At 45.9% G+C, this 20,912-nt stretch overlaps 1 protein-coding gene across 3 annotated transcripts in view; it reads right to left on the reverse strand.

Annotated features, from left to right (window-relative positions):
• The window catches only part of LOC135366755 (muscleblind-like protein 2a), a 304,286-nt gene extending 285,178 nt beyond the window's left edge, over window positions 1-19,108 (reverse strand). For 2 of the 3 annotated variants that reach the window (XM_064599628.1, XM_064599625.1), the window contains exon 1: window positions 15,316-15,550. The gene's annotated coding sequence lies outside the window, so the exon portion shown is untranslated. Of the gene's footprint in view, window positions 1-15,315; window positions 15,551-18,965 lie in introns of those variants that run through there. The other variant, XM_064599626.1, reaches the window with a different exon arrangement.
• Window positions 19,109-20,912: the final 1,804 nt, after the last annotated feature.

A 20,912-nucleotide genomic window follows, 5' to 3' on the forward strand; every position in this document is an offset into this window, starting at 1 on the left:
GAGCTGGTGTTCTGTCACGCAAAGGCATCTATATACGGCTATGATGCGTCGAACAAGGAGTGCAGTGCACTCATAATTGAGGCCAATGTTTACAGAGGAAGAAACAACACTTAGGGCTCAAATATCGACTAAACTACTGAGGAAAAAGCAGCGGTCAGACTTCGAACCACACCCTCCTGCGTGGCCTACAGAGAATCGTCTTTGGTAGGGTTTATCGTGCCCCAATCGTTATTGATCTCAATACTCGTTTGCAATTAGTCGGCAGTGAGCCTCGCACGCATTATTTACATACGCATACGGGAGACAGCGACAGAAAATTAGTCTTCAATGAGATCGTTCTTATGCAGCACCCTGGGATCCGGGACATCCCGGAAAATCATCGGCTTGATCTCCCGCAGAAAGGACTTTCCCGCAGGACACAAACTCTGCTCTTCAAGTTGCGAACAAGAAGCGCTTTCACTAAATCACAATTATTCAAGATTGGCTCTCTAGACAACGCAAACTGCATACATTGTCAGCAAATTGAAACTATCGGGCACATCCTACTGCATTGCTGTGCATATGCTGCGGTGCGGGAGAAATACCTTGGCCATTGCAGGAACGGTGTACGGTGGATGATGTCCTATCCCAAAGGCTCTATCACGGAAAGACACTCCAAAATTCGCAGCCTCGTCTACTTTCTCCAGGAATCTGGCTTCGCTCAAAGGTTATAAGTATACTGCTCGGACTTCTCGGCAACTCTGCAGCGACAGCCCTAAATCTTAAATTTCGGCCGTCATCATTCCTTCATCTGTTATCACACCATATCATCTCATCCTGGCTACAGTCGTGACGCAGCCCACATACGTGAGGCCAACAACGGCAAGCCGGTTCGTCCCCACCACCACCACCACCCTTTACATATGCATACTTGTATGCTCAATATATTGAAGGACGTAATTAATATAATTTAATAGAGATGACTAGTGTTCACCTAACTATTTTTTATTCTAATCTAATCGAACTACCGTCATGAGGCAGACTCGTAATGTGCCTTTTCCTCACCTCCCAAACAAGACTTCCAGACAAGACTAATAGACGATAATCGCTAAGAATACTAACATGAAAGCGTTATGCGTCAGAAGTAAAAGAACATGCAGCTTGCCGGGAAACAATCTCACTCGCTGGAATCCGTCGGGTGAAGAATTCAATTTCTCCTTTTTTTTTTTCGTCTGTGTTTGCAACGCTCAAATCACACGAATCTCTCGCCCTCTTTTTCTCTCTCTAATATCACTGGAGTAGTTTTACGTGTAAGGTTCCGACCTTAGGAAAGCACTGAAAACCAGAGTTCGAGGTAACTCGTTACTGTAACTAAGTTCTTTTCTTTTTTTTTTTTTTTTTGTAACTTGTAACTTAACTCGGTACTTTTCTGCCGTGGTAACCTTCAGAGGAATTCGTTTCTTTTTCGGGTAACTTTGCCAAATTAACTTAAGCTAAGTTCCAAGTTACTTTCAATTCGCTTTTCACTCACGTCCACATATTTTCTTGCTTTCTCTCCGTTTTCTTTTTCACGGCATTTTATGCCATAATATGTTATATTCAATCAATGACAGTATTCTATTCAGGAAGTAAGAACTTCTGCCATTGAAATGAAGCTGAACCATTGTGCGCCCACAGGGAGTAAGATGCAAGGCGTTCGAATTGTTTGACATAAACGAAAACGATCTGAGCGTGTTGCACCCCTTCACAGGCACATCAGAGTCTGACTCAACTGCTCACGCGCGCTTGTGCACCTGTGTAGTCCTATTTTGTGTCTGAAGTAACTTGGAAGTAACTCGTTCTTTTTTTTAAGTAACCCCGTAACTGCGAGTTAAATTACAGGCTGAAGAACTTCGTTATTAACTTAGTTACACTTTTCACACGGTAACTTAACTCGGAACGAGTTCCTTTTTAACGGGTAACTTCTCGATCTATGCTGAAAACAGCATAACTCGCCTATTCTTTTCCGTCAGCTCTTTTCCTTTCCACGTTTTTCACCCTGCACCTGGATTGGACATATACAATCTCCAAACAGCGGCCGATATACAATCAGAGCGACGCAAACTGACACTCCACGAAAGAATGATTCCATGCTTTCTTGCGGTCATATTGATACAGAGAACGATGTGCACGACAGAGCTTTTCGGTGACCACCTCAGAACGGCGATGGCATAACAAGGGCCACATTTCAGAAGAGGCGATATACGAAAGCCAGCTATATAGAATCACATAGTTGGCATTCTTTCCTCCACTTCCCACCGTTCGGCTGTATAGAGTGGCTTTAGTTGCACGCTTCGCCGAAAACAGGACTTCCTGTGTCGGAATCCAGAGTATAACCCGCACGGCAATATAAGACGAACAATGTGTGACGCGTCTAATAAAAGGAAGTCGTCAATACCGCGCAGGGACTTTCCAGGAAGGACTGCGGTTGTCATATCCAATGTTTTCAGAAGAGTAATTCGTAACATCGTGCACTCTAAGAAAAAAATGAGTAATTTTACTCCTTCCGCGGACTAAATGCATTGCCACAAAAAATAGTCCCTTTCGGGAGTAAATGAATGTCAGATGGTGGAAACTGCATTTCACGCTCTGTTCTAAGAGTCCCAGGCACATAATTCGTGAAAGAACTGATGTTCTGAGGCTGGAACAACATAGAAGGGACAAATACATACAAAGCCTCAATCCAGAAGATGTGGGTTCAAGTCCTACAGCTGGCTAACCTTTTCAGTGACTTTCATCTTTCAACATAATTCGTGTCCATGCAAGAAAATACTTTGAATCAAACCGTCAACCGTGATATATCGAGTGATATAAAACCTTGCGACAGAAGAACCGTAAACTGTTTCTTACTCTGTGTGGGTGGAAAACTCTGAAGTTTGCTGAATTATACCAGCCTTATGCCACCAAACTGACCAAGAGCACATATTTACGTAGACTGTTGCATTCGGAAGACCACTTGTGAAGTTCAGTGACAATTTGCAGTCCTGGGGAGTAAATATCGGGGTTAGGGGACTGAAGGAGGAACTGCAGTCTATAGGGGACTGAAGCTGCAATTACTGCCCATTTCACTCCTTTTTTTACTTTTTTTTTCGTAGAGTGCACGAATGAACGTCACTGGCCGTCAGCCTGTTTAAGCGAAACCAACACTTTAACTCATTTTCGGAAACTATCTTCCGGATTACGCAATCACCATTTATACTCCCCTGTACTTTTTGTCCACCAGGTAGAGACCGTTGAAACTACTGAGCTTTAGAATCCCAATCATTGCTTGCCCAGTCGCGACATTGGACCGATTGCAGAAAGCGATGTTGCATTGATTGCCTCTTCCGCACACATGTGTCCACACAACGTGCTGCACCGCAGGCCGCCAGGCCGATCGAAAATCGATGGAAAGGCAGACCACGTGACACGTTTTAGTACAAACGAGTGCAGATGACTTATTTCTGTTTTGATATATCGCGCCCATAGAAAGTCGCTTTCATTTAGCCGTCGTAAGACCATAATAGGGGATATGTTTGAATAAGTCATAACCGTGTTTGCGCAAACGTCGCCGTGGAACAGAAACCTTTTCGAGGCGACATATTTGGTTCGATATTGCTTTGCAATTGGGAAGGCTGCTCCTCGCGTAGCAAAAATATGTGAGTGATTGGCCAGATATGGACCAGGAAGCAGTCAATGGTATAGCGGCTGTGAGAAAGAGTGTACAGTTCACGTCACCGCTCAAGCCTGCGAAGGGGGAAGAGACCGACACTGCCAGCGCTTATCGCGTTACTCTCCAATCACTAGTCCCCGTGCGCTCCTTACTCTCGTTCACAGCGACGACACAATAGGGGTGGACTGCCAAAATCGCTCTTGCCATTCTCACAAATACTCGTGGCCACCGTCTTTTATGAGTATGACTGACGATAACGTAACGTTGTCTTCCGGTAAACATCTGAGTAGCGCATCAACGTTCGAAAGATCAAGGAAAACGAAGATTCCTTGCTTCCGCGTGCGATATGCACAGTTGTTCACGTGAGGAGTGCTGGCCGATGCGATATCTGTTCTGCACCGATTCCAGAGCGGGAGAAAATGAACCGGCACGAAATGAACACGAACTGTCACGAAAATGAACGAAAACACACACGGGAAAATGAAGGAACGCGGCAAACGGCAGTCCACACGTACATGGTTCCTGTGACTACCACGGGGTGGCAGCACTAATGAGGGCGCCCCAGTGCCGTGTATGCCAAAGGGAGTCTGGCCATTAGGAGGAGCCTAAAAAAGGGGCTCGACCTGTCAATCAAATTGAGCGTTTTTCATTGGCTGCTGTTTTCTATTCGGGCCGCCATGACACCAAAATTTTCCCGAAAATGGCGGCGTAGCTTGGAACGGCGAAGCGAGGATTTCATGACAATTTTTTTTCACAAATTACGTCAATTTTATTCCGTAAGTGTACATTCTGTTGCAATTATCTTGCAAATCACCTCTAAATTACGCTCTAGTGTCGATGTTTACCTGAAAATAATATGTTTCGTCGCCCTTGTTAGGCCTAGTAACGACAGCGATCACAGGCAAATAGCGAGAAAAACGCTACAAATGGCCAAAAATTTTCATTTCATGACATACTTTTATTCATATACACACCTTTGCCCGTTCTTGGTTCAGTCTTGTTATGTTTCATAGTTAAAATACGTATAATACCGGCAGTCTGTTCCAACTAGCGGTTCTGCCGGCCAATCAGTTCTGCTGGCAAGCACTTCTGCTTCTGCTACTTCTTCCTTCTGCTATTCTGCGTCTTCCCGGCGTGCCCCTCACCATCCAGATGGCGCCGTTAAAAGTGGACGCAAAATCCATTATGTTGCTAGGTCGTCAGGGAATATCGTATTCAGTCTAATCCAATCCAGTTTCCCGAAAATGTTGGCACCCAGTTAATACAGGTAATATATAGCTTGGATAGCCTGGGGTTAATAGCGAACTGTATTTTGGCTCGTGATTGGCCAGAGAGCTCAAAAAGTGGGTGGAGCTCCAGGTATAGGCATGTTCCATTAATGGCCAGACTCCCTTTGGCATACACGGCTCTGGGGTGCCCATTCCTTGAATCGCGTTTTTGTGTATAGCAGAAAACAGCGTCTTTATAGCGATGGTCAGCCATGAATGGAATGAGATGAACCAAACACCCTCCGCCGTTATTTCTTCTAAGCACATCCGAGGTCCGTAGGCCGGAACGGCATTCAAGTTAACACTGATGCGAGCTGTACATGAGAACACACCGCGTTTGCTGGACCCAATGAATACCAGAAGCATGTAACGACATATGAGGCTTCAAAACCTTATCTTCAGCCTTCATGAAGTTCCTCAGCTTCAGAAAGGTACATATTTTCAGTGACACGGATTCAGACTACAAAAAAAGTCAATTTAAAAAATCCCTTTGCAGGGCACACAAAAGACGGGCACGGCACACCTTTTTTTATCGCGTTTAGCAATTATGCATTACCATTCAACCCAGATCTAACGGATTGTGAAAGACGGGGGCACTGGCCCTTTTATTCGAGTGAAGCAATATAAGATCAACACGTGGCATCCGGCTGGTTAACTGCTAAAGATACTCATTTATGATGTCGTTTCACGCAGTCAATATACGCGCGCGCGAAATGCACGGTGCTTCTGACCTTTGGAGCTCGTTAAGTCCTCCTGACTCCGGCGCGCGGCTGAGGCACTTGGCACGAACCACTGCTTCGTGTTGCAAGCAGGGAGTGGGTGGAATGTTTTGTTTAGGCGAACGGAAATAGCGCTCTTCGGCCAGCATCGCCAGCAATGGGCACCGCGCCTCCGCCGAGCTGATAGCTGTATCGTTCATCCGATGAAAGACACTTTCGTTTAGCGTAACCCACGCACATGTAAGGATTACATTCAGCAGTAGCTCCACGTTAACCAATGTTTACCTACGCGTTGCTGAAAAGAGACATGCGGCGGATAGTATTTCTTTTATAGGCAGACATGTGGGGAAAACTTAATTAGTAGTTTTGATTACGCTACCTGATAACACTTCCGTCGAATAACGTGCATCAGCTTTGTTCAGTTTCGTTTGTTCTGTTTTTAGCTTGCCACTGACCCTGTATTTGTTCACACGAGCGACATCTTCACGGAATGTTCTAGCGGAAGAAAAAGCGAAAACACTGCTCACGGAGCCGAAGTTACGTCACGTGTTATGTTGAGCATTCACGCGGTGCCGGAATACAGGGAGTCGCATACTGCGCACTTAGCAGACGACACTTAGCAGAAGACACCGTCAGCGTCTTTTCCTGTCGTCTGCTACGGAATATATTGTGGCTGTGACGCAGGATATTCCCCACGGTTAGCAGTGTACGTGACGACACGCCGTTGAGCGCGCTCGCGATCACGTGACAGCCGAAAGCTATGACGTTTTTCGCATCTTCCGCTGTGGCATTGTGGAAAATGTCGTTCGCATGAATACACGGTGTGCATCGGTCATTCTTAAAGGGGCACTTTGTCCTCGTAGAATGAAAAGTGCCGTTACCTTGAAACCGACACAAAAGGAACGGGACTCACCGGTTGTGTCGTTCGTAATTTATGAGCGAGAGAAACATCAGTATAAACGTTTTTCCTTTCCCTCGCCTTCTCACGTAGCGCGACAATGCGGATGACCTAGATTGGTCTCCTCAAACGATCTCCAGCTATGATTGGACAAATCGTTTGAGGAGACCAATGAGAGCACGCTCCGCAGTGTCGGCCTTCTTTAGAAGGAGAGGGAAAGCTTAAATTGTGGCCCGAGTCCCTCGCGGGACTACAGGGCTAAACACATGTACGACAAAATGCACGACTCGTCGCACGACGAGTCGAGCATTTTGTCGTACACGTTATGCTGCATTAGCTTCACAGCGGACACATGCTGCATTAGCGGACACATGAACGGCGACGTCCTTACGACATGTAGCTCTGGACCGCCGTGTTGCTAGAACAGCGTGGCCAGAGATACACTCGCTTACACCCTATTTAACATAATTACATGTGTTCACATAATAAAACACAGTAAACGAGAACAAGTCATTCCTTATTTCATTTGTCTTTCAAGGCGCAACACGACGGAATCAGCCACTGTTTGCATTCAGAACGCACACTGTCCGCCATTTTTTTCTCGGACCCATCGCATCTACCAGAGGGGCAGCTGATGCTGCCCCTCTGGTAGATGCGGCTGCTTGGTTTGTGATGTCACCACATCCGCACGCCAAACCCCCCGACGGGAGCGGAGATATCCAAGCAGTTTTGTCGCGTTCCGACGTGTCGTAGAGAGCTGCTGCGACGACCTATTTCGCAAGGACCCATCCCAGGGTGCTTTGCGCTGCGACGCCTGGCACATTTTGTCATACATGTGTCTGAGCTTTAATGCATGGAAGTTTAAGGACCTTCGGCAGTGTCGGGGAATAAATTTCAGAGTCAGGGACTAAAATGCAATTGCAATATACATATAGAAGCTATTTTAATATCTTTTTTTCTTCTTAAAGTGGGTCCTTCTGCAACTAACCCTGAACTGTCAGCACGATAGCGCATAGGACAAAAGAACTGGTTCATCATGCACCTCAGTCCCTCTTTCTGAAACCACGCGAGACAGCAGCATTCTGTTAGGACCATGTTGCCTGTCACACGGGCAGTCCTCAATGATCACTGAAAGAAACGGCCATGAACATACGCGTAGCGCCACCAAGCGTGCCACGTGTCAACCTGTCAGTGAGCATAGGATGCAATGCTCCCACGGAAGTTGCTACGTTACGCGCTTGATGGCGCTACACGCATGTTCAATGGCCATTGGTGTCAGTCATCATTGAGGACTGCCCGTGTGATAGGAATAGAATAGAATAGAAATAGAAGAAAATGGAAACGTAGGTCGCACTGGTGCGACCAGCTGTCCCAGGGCACGTGACCTGTGAAAGCATCGAATGATTTAAAAGATTACTTCAGCACGTATGTCCTTGAGGTGGTTCGCCAGTGCACACAGCGCAGGTATCTGGTGATGCCTTGGCCAGCTCCCCAGTACCTTCTCAAGAGTAAAAGGTCGACCAGCGGCATGGCCGAGTGGGCTATGGCGTCCGCTCGTTGGTGGTAACCAAGGTCGTGCTGTAGACTGGGAGGTGGTGGGTTCGAATCCTACCGCCGGCTGTGCTGTCTGAGGTTTTCCCTGGGTTTTCCGAAGACTTTCCAGACGAATGTCGGCACAGTTCCCCCTGAAGTCGGCCCAGGACGCATACTAATCCCCCTGTCCCCCGCTCCTTCCTGCTGTCCTCTCTCCGTCTGTCCACATCTGTATGCCGCTCATAGCCACAGTTTATATAGCCACAGCTAACACGCAATCCCCCCCCCCCAAAAAAAATGTAAAAGGTCGGTCGGCAAGTTTCGCGAGGGCGTTCTTCAATGTTCGCCGCCTAGAGAAGCGTCGGCAGGAGAGACCAGCACGTGCTCCGTGTTCTCCACAGTTCCGCAAGTTGAACAGTTCGGCGATCCAACTACACCTATCTTATGAAGGAATGCTGCTGCGAACGGGACGCTGAGTCGCAGGCGATGGATGACGGACTCTAACGGCATGCATTGGCATCTTCGATGGGAGGCAATGGGTGTAGTTTGGGTCGATTCGCACGAGGAACGAACGAGTGATTCATGACGTCGCCTGTCCACATGGTTTTAGAGAGTCGATTACGTAAGGAGGCGAGCAAGTACTTTGCATCGGATTGCGTGAAGTAGAGTTTATGAGTAGTTCTTTTATGGTGAGAAATTCGAGCAGCCTGGTCCGCCTTCTCATTTCCACTGATACCCCAGTGCCCTGGGATTCACTGGATGTTGATGTTGTTGTGTTGTTATGTACCTGTCATCTGTCATTACGTTACACCTTGCTTGAATCTGAAATACTCGCCCCGGTCTTCTCGGCTTACCAAATAACTGACTAAAACTTGTGTATGGGGTAGACGGCTCAACGAAGGCGAAACACTGCTATCGATGAATCGATTTGAGATATGTTTTTCTAGCGCTTAATGAGATTAGAATTCTCCTCCGAGGCGTCCTTATTCTGTGAGTGATCACAGAAACGAACGAAGCACGAAAGGCGATTTTTTGATTGCCACCTTTTCAGCGCCCTTTATGAACGCTTCTAAAGCACACAGCGAACTATAGGAGCTACACGATTTCAAAAATTTATGGGGGGTCGCGGGGAGTCTGAAGGGTGTCCCGCCCTCTTAAATGCGAAGTATATATTATATCGATTTTGCATCGATACATAGACCGATAAAATATGTATACACGCATCAACGTTTATAGAACGTCCATAGCACTGACTCCGGGAGAATATCGACATTATCGATGCGAATATCGATATATTCGACGTCGTCGCGTCAGTATTTCACCATCTATGTCTTTCTCACACATCTATATGGAAGCAGCGACAGGCTTGGTAAAGCATTTTTGGTTACTTCACAAACATTGGTCTCTGACTATTCTAAGTGTAACCATTCCGACTACTGTAAGTGCACCGGCTTCTTTTTTTTTTTTTTTCTTTTTCCCGTGCAGCGAGATTGTGCCAAGCGCGAAGCCAGCGACGACATAATTTACTGCACGTATACAAAGCGCGCGGCTTGTGATCAACGTTCTGCGTGCGTCGTGGGGTGGAGGCATACTTTTGTTTGCCGACGATGCTCGACACGGCGATGCGAGATTAAAATTTGCGCGTAATAGCTGGCGCACTTGCCGGGAATTATTCATTCTGTCGTCTGGCAACTGGGAGTTCGACGACCGCACGTCACGTTCCACGTTATTCACACAGGGCGTAGGTGAGGACGAAATTAGAAAATAGAGGAGTATGCCCAGAACGGCTCTAGGAAACAGAAACGAGTGGCAACGTAAAACAACGACAAGTTCGTACACTTTGCATCAATGACAACGAGTGGAGTGCAAGCCGTTACCCCATTGGTCGCGGTGCTTTGGGGAATATTTTAATGACGAGCATCACAGGACTGAAGTCCTACAAGTGTTCTGAAAGGTAGTGATGGGAAGTACTTGAATTAGCAAATATTCAAGTAATACTACTGTAGTACACATTTCTCAGTAATTGTACTTTATTTATAATAGACTTCAGTTTGTGTACTTTGCATTGTACTTTAAGTACATTTGAATTTGTGTACTTTGTGCTGTACATTCACTTTTCTTCTGTACTTTCCTTTTAAGTACTCAAGTACCCAATTGGCAATATGAATGTATGGCTTGGTCTCAAAATCATTTCTTCTTGTTTATGTTAATGAGTCAGCTGTAAACTATCCATATTTTCTAGGTAGCACTTGGCAAAAATGCTAGCTAAAAGCTTTCGGGAGATAACAGTCGAAACCTAATTACCTCAAGTTTTATCACTACCAAGTGTGCTTTAAAGTACTTTGCAAATGGCTTTGTACTTTACGTACATATGTAGTATGGTGCTTTGTACTGTACTTAAAGCACAACAGGTACTTGGTACTTTACTTCAAGAACAATTTTGAGGTACTTTTTTGAGGTACATCACTGCTGAAAGGTGAGGAGCATTTTCAGGGCATGCCACTGGGAAGCTGATTTGCTGTTTAATCAAGAATGGATAATATCGGAGATAATAGGCATCGTGTGAGAGCTGAATTCATAACAAAATACAGTCTGGAAAATGACGTCTCCTTCTTGAAAACCAAATACATCTGAGCTTGACATTTGAGCTACTGTACTTTAGTCAGTAAACAAGCGTGGTATATTAACTACATTACCGTTTGCAACGGGCTCCTAACAGGGTTCATGCCTCTTACTCTGCATGGAAACATGTTATTGAAGCTGGAACGATGATGAATTCATAAAAAGAAAGCGGCAATGGGGTGTGTCTGAGCTCCGTTCCCAGAAACATGTCACGTTCGCCATGCAACTTCTTTCTTTCTTTTTCTCTTTTTTTTTAAGACAGAAGCGGGGTATACCGTTTACCCGAACCAAGCAAGGAAGAAACTCTTCCGATTACTCTCTCTTTCTCTTTCTTTCTTTCTTATTTGACCTGCGCCATTACTCTTCATCGCATGAAACTCAATAATGTACATCTTATGTGAACGAACACTTTTCCCGTGAACAATACCAGTTTAAAGCGAACCAGAAATTTGTAGCCACCACTACAAAAGCCCGACTGCGAAACAAAGATCAAGATCATCATTGCTCGGGAGAATGAATCCTTATTTCTCGCCTTTGTTCTTTGTATAAGTAACGAAATATTGGCATTACAAATGAGCACACTCTCGTTGGAACAAAAGAGGATGAGGGGGAAACAAATGAAGCCGTTTATATATATATATATATATATATATATAATTTGCTTTTTGGTATACCCGTTCTTCAGAGGAAAAAGTGCAGCTCTCTCGAGAATGAGCAGAGTTGAAATCGACGTTCTCTTTCGATGTGTAAAAAAAGGGGCACATGTAAGTTAGCAAAAAAATTGACGGACAGCAAAGCCGCTCCACGAGCAGCAGAATAGCAAAAAAGAGAAAAAGAACGAAGAGGAAAAGGCCATAACGCGCCACCGTTGGCTAGTGTCAGTGGCCCGTATTTGTTTCCTGTCAAAGTCCTCTATGGACAACTAGCACTTTTAGAAACTTTTGCCTCGCACTGTGACGAGTGAGTGTTGCGCATGCAAGACGTTTCGCCCTTCTCTATGAATAGCGACTGCTAGAAGGAAACGGGACTGGTGTATATGCTGTTCTCGTCTGCCGTCAACAGGGTTACATTATAGAAACTGTGCAAGTCGCCTAAATAGCCCCCTCTGTTTTTTTTTTGTTTTTTTGCCGTGGATTGTAGGGCAAATATCCCGAACTCTTATACAAGAACAATAAGCACAGCTGACCTGTATAGTGTACGCGAGAGGTGTTTGGCCAGCACCCGTTCTGGAACCCCTCGCACGTCCGAGGGAGGCCCAATCAGGCGGCTCGTATGGCGGCGTAGTCAACCGCTTATAGGCCGGTTCCACGTCCGATATTGTCGGATCCACGCGAGCAGTCCTTTGCCTATCCGTGTATTCACACGAGCGACATTCCCCCGGAAGCGGAAGATGCGAAAAGCGTCATACCTTTCTGCTGTCACGTGAGCGCGAGCCCTGAACGTTGTGTCTTCAAGTAACACTGCTAACCGAGTGGAGTATCCTGCTACACAGCCACAAGATATTCCCGTAGCAGACGACAGGAAAACACGCTGACGGTGTCGTCTGCTAAGTGTCGTCTGCTAAATGCGCAGTACGCCCACTCCCGATATTCCGCACCGTGTGAATGCTCAACATGACACGGGACGGAACTTCGGCTCTGTGAGGAGTGTTTTCGCTTTTTCTTCCACTAGAATATTCGGTGAGGATGTCGCTCGTGTGAATACACGGAATAGGGCTTATTCACATGACGTCATCCACAGGGGAGCGCCAGTGTCACAAGCAGATTTTCCGCCATTATAAGTCCTCAGGTTTTGACTGTCCTCCACCCACATCGCGTTCACCATACATTTGGTGTTTCAAAGTTATTGTAATGTGCGAATATTATTTGTACCATATACACCCAAGTAACTTCCTCGTTTTCAACGTTAACAGTCCTTGAACGCGCAGCTCTCCTGCTTGATGACAATACACTCTTGAACGCGCGGTCAATAGAGAGTTTTAGCATAGCGTACGCTATCGTCTTTGCGTACGTAAGAGATAGCGTTGGTGGTTCTGCGCACTGGGCGATGCTCTCTATCTGTTATGGGCATGCGCAGAACTACCAACGCTATCCTTTACGTAAGCAAAGGCGACAGCGTAACGATGTACTAAGACTCGCTAATAACACGGTCGTCGGGGCAGCATCCGTTGTGGTGCTGTTCCCGGCAAGTTTTTTTTTCCTAAAATCTAATATGGTAAAGAACCAAGCCAAACCGGAACCAAGCTTCCAGAGACCTAGACCATGGAAGCGATTTCACCTCTTCGAAGCCAGTGCCCTCTTCAGGGATGACGTCAGTGAATAAACTCTATACTTTGTCCACGGGCGTGGCAGCGAAGGGGAAAACGGTACTTTGTCAGTGCCAACGGTCAATGTCACGGTAACGGAATCTTTCGTACCGCGCCGAGAAAGTTTTGCAGTTTAGTGCCCCTTTGAGATCGCAGAGGGTACTTCATAAGAGCGCAAACCATACTGAGACGGGACCGGGTGTTCTTTCGCCGTCTCCATAACCAACTCATCAACCATTGCTCGCCGCGGCCTTCGTCCAATTTCATTACAGCTAACGTTTCGCATGATGAAGATGGGGAGGTGAACCAGTTGCACTGCTGGGCCCCGGTGCGAAATTACATGAAGGCGCCTCCACTGCCGCCTGCCAACGCCTGCATCGATGCGCAGTAATACCAGCACTTGGCCAAATTAAGCGGCAAATAATTTATCAGCGGACCCCGCAGCAGTGACCACACCCGACGGCTCGCTTCGTCGGCTCGTAAATAGTTAACGTCCCAAAAATATATATGAAGGGGTGTGGTTGCACGTTGTCGCCCGACGCGGGAGGGTTCGATATGGAAGATGATGTTTCGCCGTGCACCCCACGCGATACGACTCCTCCACAGAAGCTCCAGGTCCCCGAGGGTTTGGATCGCAATCACGCGAGCGCGAAAATGGGGGCAAAGGTGGAGGGGGACATGGTTTCGCGATGTCGAATAAGATCGGAATATGGCTTTTGTTTCCGTAAATAAGCAGACGACACGATAATGGGAGCTCGGTTCGTGGCAATACGCGGCGAGACAACCGTGGACCATGCGCATGCGCGTCACCTTGGGGCGCCGGAGAGGGTTATCTTCGTCTTCACTAGATGGCGCAGTATGGGAACGACAGAAGTGGGGGCACAGTGGGGAGACCGCACGAACGGCGCGAGCTCGTCGGTCCCGCTCCGGACCGGTTTTGGCCCTTTGGCCTACCCATGTGCGTTCGTTCTGACGCGCTCCCACGACCAACTGCGCGCTGTGAGCGTGGTTCGCTGGAGAACCGCTAGGATACGACGCGTATGTGAAAAAGGTCCATTGTGACTGGTCCACGATGTCCGCACGGGCGACTTACGGCGAATTCGGGAGGTCATCTGATGGCAACACAGCCTATAGCGCCCGGAAGTTGCCCGCGCTGGATCACGTGATCGTTGCCACCCGATCATGAATGCCAGGAATCTAGCGGTTTTAGCCGCTTTTGATCGCAATAGCGGCATCGTGGTCGCACGTCTTCGGGTTTCGACGTGCGGGCCAGTGAGGGCCCTTGCCACCCTCGCCACACCAGTGACTCTTGTATTACGCATTTTATTTGCCTTGTCGCCTTCGCATTCGGGCAGCTATAATTGGCAATATGGCTTTTCGAAATAAAGCAAAAGAGAAGAATTATCGTGTTCCTAATCTGTTTATCAAGGTTCGGAACCACACGTGGTCTATCGTTCATCGAACATATGCCTAAGGAAGAGATATATTCAGTCGAACACCGCCCCTGCATGACATTCAGTCATGGTAAGGGTCGCGCCACAGACAAGTTTTTACATCAAGTAACTCAGTTGTACATTTCCGGGTGTGAAATTTTACATTATATATAGAAAATTTGTTACATTAACCTAATGATATGTCAAGTGTAAGCAGTGAATAACAGTGGTATATACAGTGAAACCATGTTAGTAACATACAATGAATAACCGTTGTATATACAGATAAACCAGTTAATAACATACAATGAATAACAGTCGTAGATAAATGATGAGATGATATTTTACATTATCTAGTGAGTGCACTAATATGCCATAACTGACATCGCGTGTTGACATCATGATCGCGAGAGTGCGACAAGTCAATAATTCGTGTGAAGGCCGTCTGACGGCGTGATCATCTGCCATCGTCAACTTTTATAGCCTCGAACGTTTTGATTATTTCAAGCTCCCGAAAATATTGCGATACAGGGCGTGATATCGGCCTTCGCGTGAGTTCATAGTGAGTGTGAGGTCGACGCGCTCTTATCAGATGAGTGTGATCGTGAGCCAAAATGCCGACCTCTGGATACCTGGCACTCATGTTTGGCTGGTAACGGTCACATGATCCAGCGCGGGCGCCAACCTAGCAATTTCCGAGCACTTGGCCGTGTTGCCATGAAATGACCACCCGAATTCGCCGTTAGGCAGCCCCGTAAGACTCATTTGCCATTGATGAAAATAAAGATTACTAGTAATAAAGCGGTTCAACCTGCCACAGTTGTGCCACGGAAGCCTTCATTATGGTGAGCGAGAAATTCGTCATACCTTCATCCCCGTTGAAATATCTTAGCTGCCAGATTGCACCCCGCACGTCCTCCTTGGCTGCCTTATTCGTTGCATCACAAGTTCCGTTGGCTCTTGAAATCCATGACTACCATGGGTGACGTCACTGACGTGTACCCCAGGCTCCTTGCCAAAAAGGTCGTCATGTACGGGCAACAAAAAACCGACGTACAGCAAACCATCATCGACAGACATAGTAGGCTTCAGCATGTCTCAGAGTGTGACAGAAAGCATGCACACACCCATAGGGCCCACCTAACGCAGATCATATCGTAGGCGTGATAAACTAGAAAAGGCGAAACGGTTCACATCTGTCTCGCGTTGTAACGCGATTGGTTATCTTCCTGAAGTGACAACCTATAAGCTCGCGATAGGCATATCGCGCGTGACCACACATCTGACATGGACTTGGCTTTGACACGCTTGGACATGTAGTGAGTCAATTACGATTATCGAAGACGATATGACGTAATGATAACTGGCAGCTTTACTGATGAACTTGCATAAGGCAACAGTGCAGATATATCGCTCAGATTTTAAATACCGCTTGCTTTTTGTTGACTACGACTGCAACGAACGCTGGTGCTTATACGCTGAAAAATACGTGCCTCGCAGCAGTGTTGAGTACGTGTGACGAAATATACTGCGCGAGGCTTTAGAAAAGATATGTCATCCTTTGATCCTGCCTCGGCGCCTTTCCTTGTCCCGCGTGTATGCAATAAGGGGATAAGTCGAAAAATCCCAAACAGAGAAAACTTCAAGTGAATATTTGGTAAAGTACTTACAGCTGGGTTTCCTCGAATAACGGAAGTGCGAAATGTGTAATATGTATGTACGTGTCTATTCTACATGCATATTCTGTTAGCATCGTTTTTCAGGGTGTGTGACTTAACAGAAGTTGAACGAAATCCAGGATCATCACAGATCCCCTTTTTCAATATAACACCGCACGCACAGGGTTTTCATGCAGAAAAAAACAGTTTCACGAGTCGAACTTTAATGGTGATGTCAGGTACGGCGAAGTCACCTTTGTGCAGTGGAGCAGCCAGGATCGGGCTTATCGGGCTGCAAAAGGAGCAGAATCTTGAAAATAATGTTCATAATAAAGGCTCATCCTTGCGAGAGTTTTGCAATAGGAAATATTTAGGACGTTTAATTGATGGGCGCACTGGATGACCGAAAAAGAACGAGCATAATTCATGAAAAATGGAAAAGTTAGTGTAACTGGTGCAGATTATTTCGAAATGGTACATAATAGTAGCTCATCTGTGTCATCATGCAATATTATAGTGGAAGAAAAAGCAACAAAAAAAAAAGTGCTGATGAGGCAATAGTACCGCCGCGTGTTATGTTGAGCAATCGTATGGTACCCAAATATACGGAGTGCGCACTTCGCAGACGACAGTGCGCAAGCGCGGAACAGACGACACCGTCTTTTCCTGTCGTCTGCTACGGAATATCTTGTGGCTGCGCCGCAGGATACTTCTCACTGTTAGTAGTGCCTATAAAGACAAGATGTTGAGCACTCGCGCTTACGTGGAAGCAGAAAGCCGTTGACGCTTTTCGCATTTTCTGCTAAAGTATTTTGGAGAATGTCACCTGTGTCGGATTCACGTCGTGTATGGCAAAAGGTGCCAGCGCTTGCGATGTGCAATATAATCACACCACTAGGTGTAGATGTTGTCGCACCAAGTGGGAATAGGCGATGCAAGTAGGTCAGCTGTCTGCGCAGCTCCCCCCAGTTTCCGTCTCTTCTCTACTGCCCGTGGAGCTACCCCATTGGGCCTTCTACCAAATAAGGGGTTCTCATTCAGGGGCTAGAAGATGGCCGTTGTATTTGTATATTATGTTAGTGCTGATGACTAATTGCTTAGAGCATCAATACACTGTTGTTACCGAGACAGCATTTCACGCAGATTAAAATGGGAGAAAGACTGGAGCAATATGAGCATGTTCTGTAGGCTACGATCCCTTTAATGCTGCAATCTCTTTTTTATAGCTCGCTACCTCGCAACGTTTGGCAGGCAACTAATGGATCAATTTGTCAACTGGCTGTAGCCAAATTATTTTTTAAAAATTGTATATTTATTAGTCTGGTGGTCATTGTGTAAATGTTTGCATTTCGTGCAATACTATCATATTTGCACATTACATAGAATTCACATCAAATAATAATAAATAATTTGTATTTATAATATACTTTGATAAATATTTGATTGATTGATTGATTGATTGATTGATTGATTGATTGATTGATTATCGCGTATATCACATGCAGAGCATTTACAATGCTCATCCATTGTTTCAATCATTATTTTCGTATCAAATCGAAGGGAACTGCCGTGCCAAACCGAACCACGCAAATTTATCTGATCACAGTAAAGGGCCTTGCATTGACACGGAAGAAAATCGGAACCGATAGAGGGCGTTAGTAGATCGTTGATAAACGTGACTTCCGAAGTACCGTATCTAGAGACAAAATGGAATGATATAAGCAGGCACGATACGTTGAGCATATACATGATTGGGGACGCCTGAGCTTGGGCACGTCGTGTCGTCTTTTTATGTTGCCAACCTCATGCTTCCCCGACCACGGATACCGTGTCTACCGCACCCAACCAACGGATAAGATTCTGTGTCATATATACGCTACCATCGGTTCCGGTAGGTACGATGACATCACGGCGACGTTATCAACGGTCTACTGACACTCTCTAATGACAACAGAGTGACGATAAATACGTCTAGAAATATTTATTTATTTATTTATTTAAATATCCCAAGGACCCTAAAAGGGAAGACCATACTGATATAGCCTGACTCGCTTTTTGCTCCTCCTCCCTCCATTAAGGAAAAATAAACCGAAATTGAAATTAAAATACTATATACTGATATCGACAAATATCATAGTGATATATACTGATATCTACAAATATCATAGTGATATATACTATATACAGTCAAACTCCTTTATAGCGAACACCTTTTTAACGAAAATACCACTACAGCAAATTTTTTTGCGGTCCCGCTGGAGCCCTATAGGTTCAATAATGGACATCCTTTTTAACAAAAATACCTTTATTGCGATTTTTTTTTTTTTTTTGCTGTCCTCTGAGTTTCGTTGTAAAGGAGTTTGACTGTACTGATATCGACAAATATCATACTGATTGTATATACGATATATTGATATCGACAAATGCAAGCCTGAAAAGAAAAAAAAAAACGCTTCAATGGTGCTTATGACAGTATGCAAGGACGGCTGCAGAACTCCTTCAAAGTTCATGCTTCCACATCTCAAAAATGCCCCGCACACTCGAATACACCCAAGGCTTTCCCCAAGCCCTTTCACGAGGTATAGCTCATACGCGTAGCAGATGACACACACGTGCTTTTGAAACGACATATCCGCACGTAAACTTGAAATTAGGCGCCAACATGCGACCGTATAACGAGCCTGAATTCACGCGACGGACACAGCGACATCCGTCGAACGCGAAGCACATGCTACAGACCGCACACTGCGGAAACGCGCGACGTCGTCGTTTCCGCGTCTTCCGCCGTGACTTTGCATATTAACAACACAAAAAAAAATTTATCGGAATGCGATAAGCGACAGGGCTCTCGTCTCTCACCTGCGTTGCTGAAGAGCAGTGTCTTAAAGCTTCTACGACTTGCACATGAAACAAAGTCTTTTGTATCACTTCACGAGGGACACATGGCAGATTCGACTTAGACCGGCACCGTCCGTCGCATGCTCCCGGTGGACCCGCGAATCGGTACCGCCATTTTGGCCACCAGCTGGTTGGCTGGCGGAGCCCAAGACGCATGCGCGACGACGGCCGGTCGAACGGCGGCCGAGGGCTGGGGGGAGGAGGGGTGGGGGAGGAAAGGATGATGAAGCAAAAAAAAGATAGAAAAGCAGCATCGCCCTTCGTTTGTGATACAAAAGAAGGCGGTGAGTACATAGTCTGATTGGGAAAGAGGGCCAATAAATTCGCTGCGTTCTGGAACAACATAGTTTCTCAGGTGCTCGAATAACTCGAGTGAGGAAAAAGAAAAGTGGGACTTCTGGAGAGAAAAAGACGATCTTCCAAACGTCGCATTCTTCGTTTCCCTCTCTCTCTCTCTTGCTCTTTTGTTCTTTATTTAATGTGTTGCAATCTCTTTGCTTTTTCTTCCTTCTTCCAGCATTCCCCTTGAAAGAGCAGGCCATCTTAAATGAACTGTAATGCCCCATGGGGTCTTTAAGGTATATTAAATGAAATAAACGAAATGAAAATGAAAATCTTCTCGTGCTCCTCACAGTGTATATAACCAGGGCGCTTACGCGAGTTTTATGTGCCCTTGTAACTGAACTGAATCCCAAGAGCAGCCCTTCAGTATATATGCGGGAAGGCATTAATATCTGCACTACAGCAATAAATAAAACGCAAAGTTTTCATAGCTATTACTGGGGATAGCAGTAAAACGGACGCGTGGACATAGGTTTATTGCTGGCGCCGTTCTTGTTAATGGATCTCTTGCTATATTGCAATTCATGCGCTCTATAAGCTGCCAGCCTTCTGCAGCGGAAAGGCGACGATTATATGGAGCGACATAACCACAATAATATTGCTGTTCTTTTTTCTTTCTTTTTTTTATCCTTGGTGCTTTGTTCTTGTTCATACAATCAGTTTCTTATTTTTCTCTTTTTTTCCCTGCGATTTTGTTGCACAGAGATAAAGGTTACCGCAGCGCGGAATTGAAAAGCAATGCGCAGACTAGGAACAACACAAAAACGCGGCCCGTGCTCCCACGCAGATGAACAGCGCACAGGAAAACAAACGGAACAGAACAAATTTGTTCCAGTTCGCATATCTTTCCCCCGAAAATAATCAGTTTCGGTATTTTTTTTTCTCTCTCTCTCTCTCTCATTGCTTTTTATCCAGAATACTGACCTAATCAGTATGCCGTCGATGCTTAACTGCGAAGCTATGTCGGATACGAGAAGATGGCACAAAAAAAGTTAAAAGCTGCGAAAGCCCGACGAGTCCACTTCGAAAAGCACATCATCATTGTTTTCGCCTTCCTTTCTTTCTTTCTTTTCTTCTTCTTTTTTTTTCTCTTTTTGTCTTTTTCGCCATGCTTCTTCTTTTTTATTTCTTTCATTCGAACGCTTACAACTTCTTAAGTAAAATAGGCACACGTGTTTGTGTCCTTTTACTTTATTTTGTTTTCTCCACGCTATAGTGCAGTGCAAATTTTGTAGCGTGAAGAACATCATGTGCACGTAACCAGTGAAGCGAGCAGACGAGCGAAAACACGACAGGCATCGCCAGTGCTGTATAGTACACGTAGTATGCCCAAGAAAAGCCGGTTGCATTGTTGCAGGACAGGTTATATTTTCTCTCTCTCTCTCTTTCTCTCTCTTTCGTCTGCCCACGTGGGCAATGCAAAACGGAACAAAACCAGCGTCACGGCATTCCTCACGCACGCCATCCGCAGTCTCTCTCTCTCGGATATTACGCGTGGATGAAAACGCCCGATCGTGAGATCTCTGCGCAAAATGTTACGTATACAACAAGGCGAACGGCTGCAGT

The sequence above is a fragment of the Ornithodoros turicata genome, chromosome 8 (assembly GCF_037126465.1).
Source record: "Ornithodoros turicata isolate Travis chromosome 8, ASM3712646v1, whole genome shotgun sequence".
NCBI lineage: Eukaryota > Metazoa > Arthropoda > Arachnida > Ixodida > Argasidae > Ornithodoros > Ornithodoros turicata.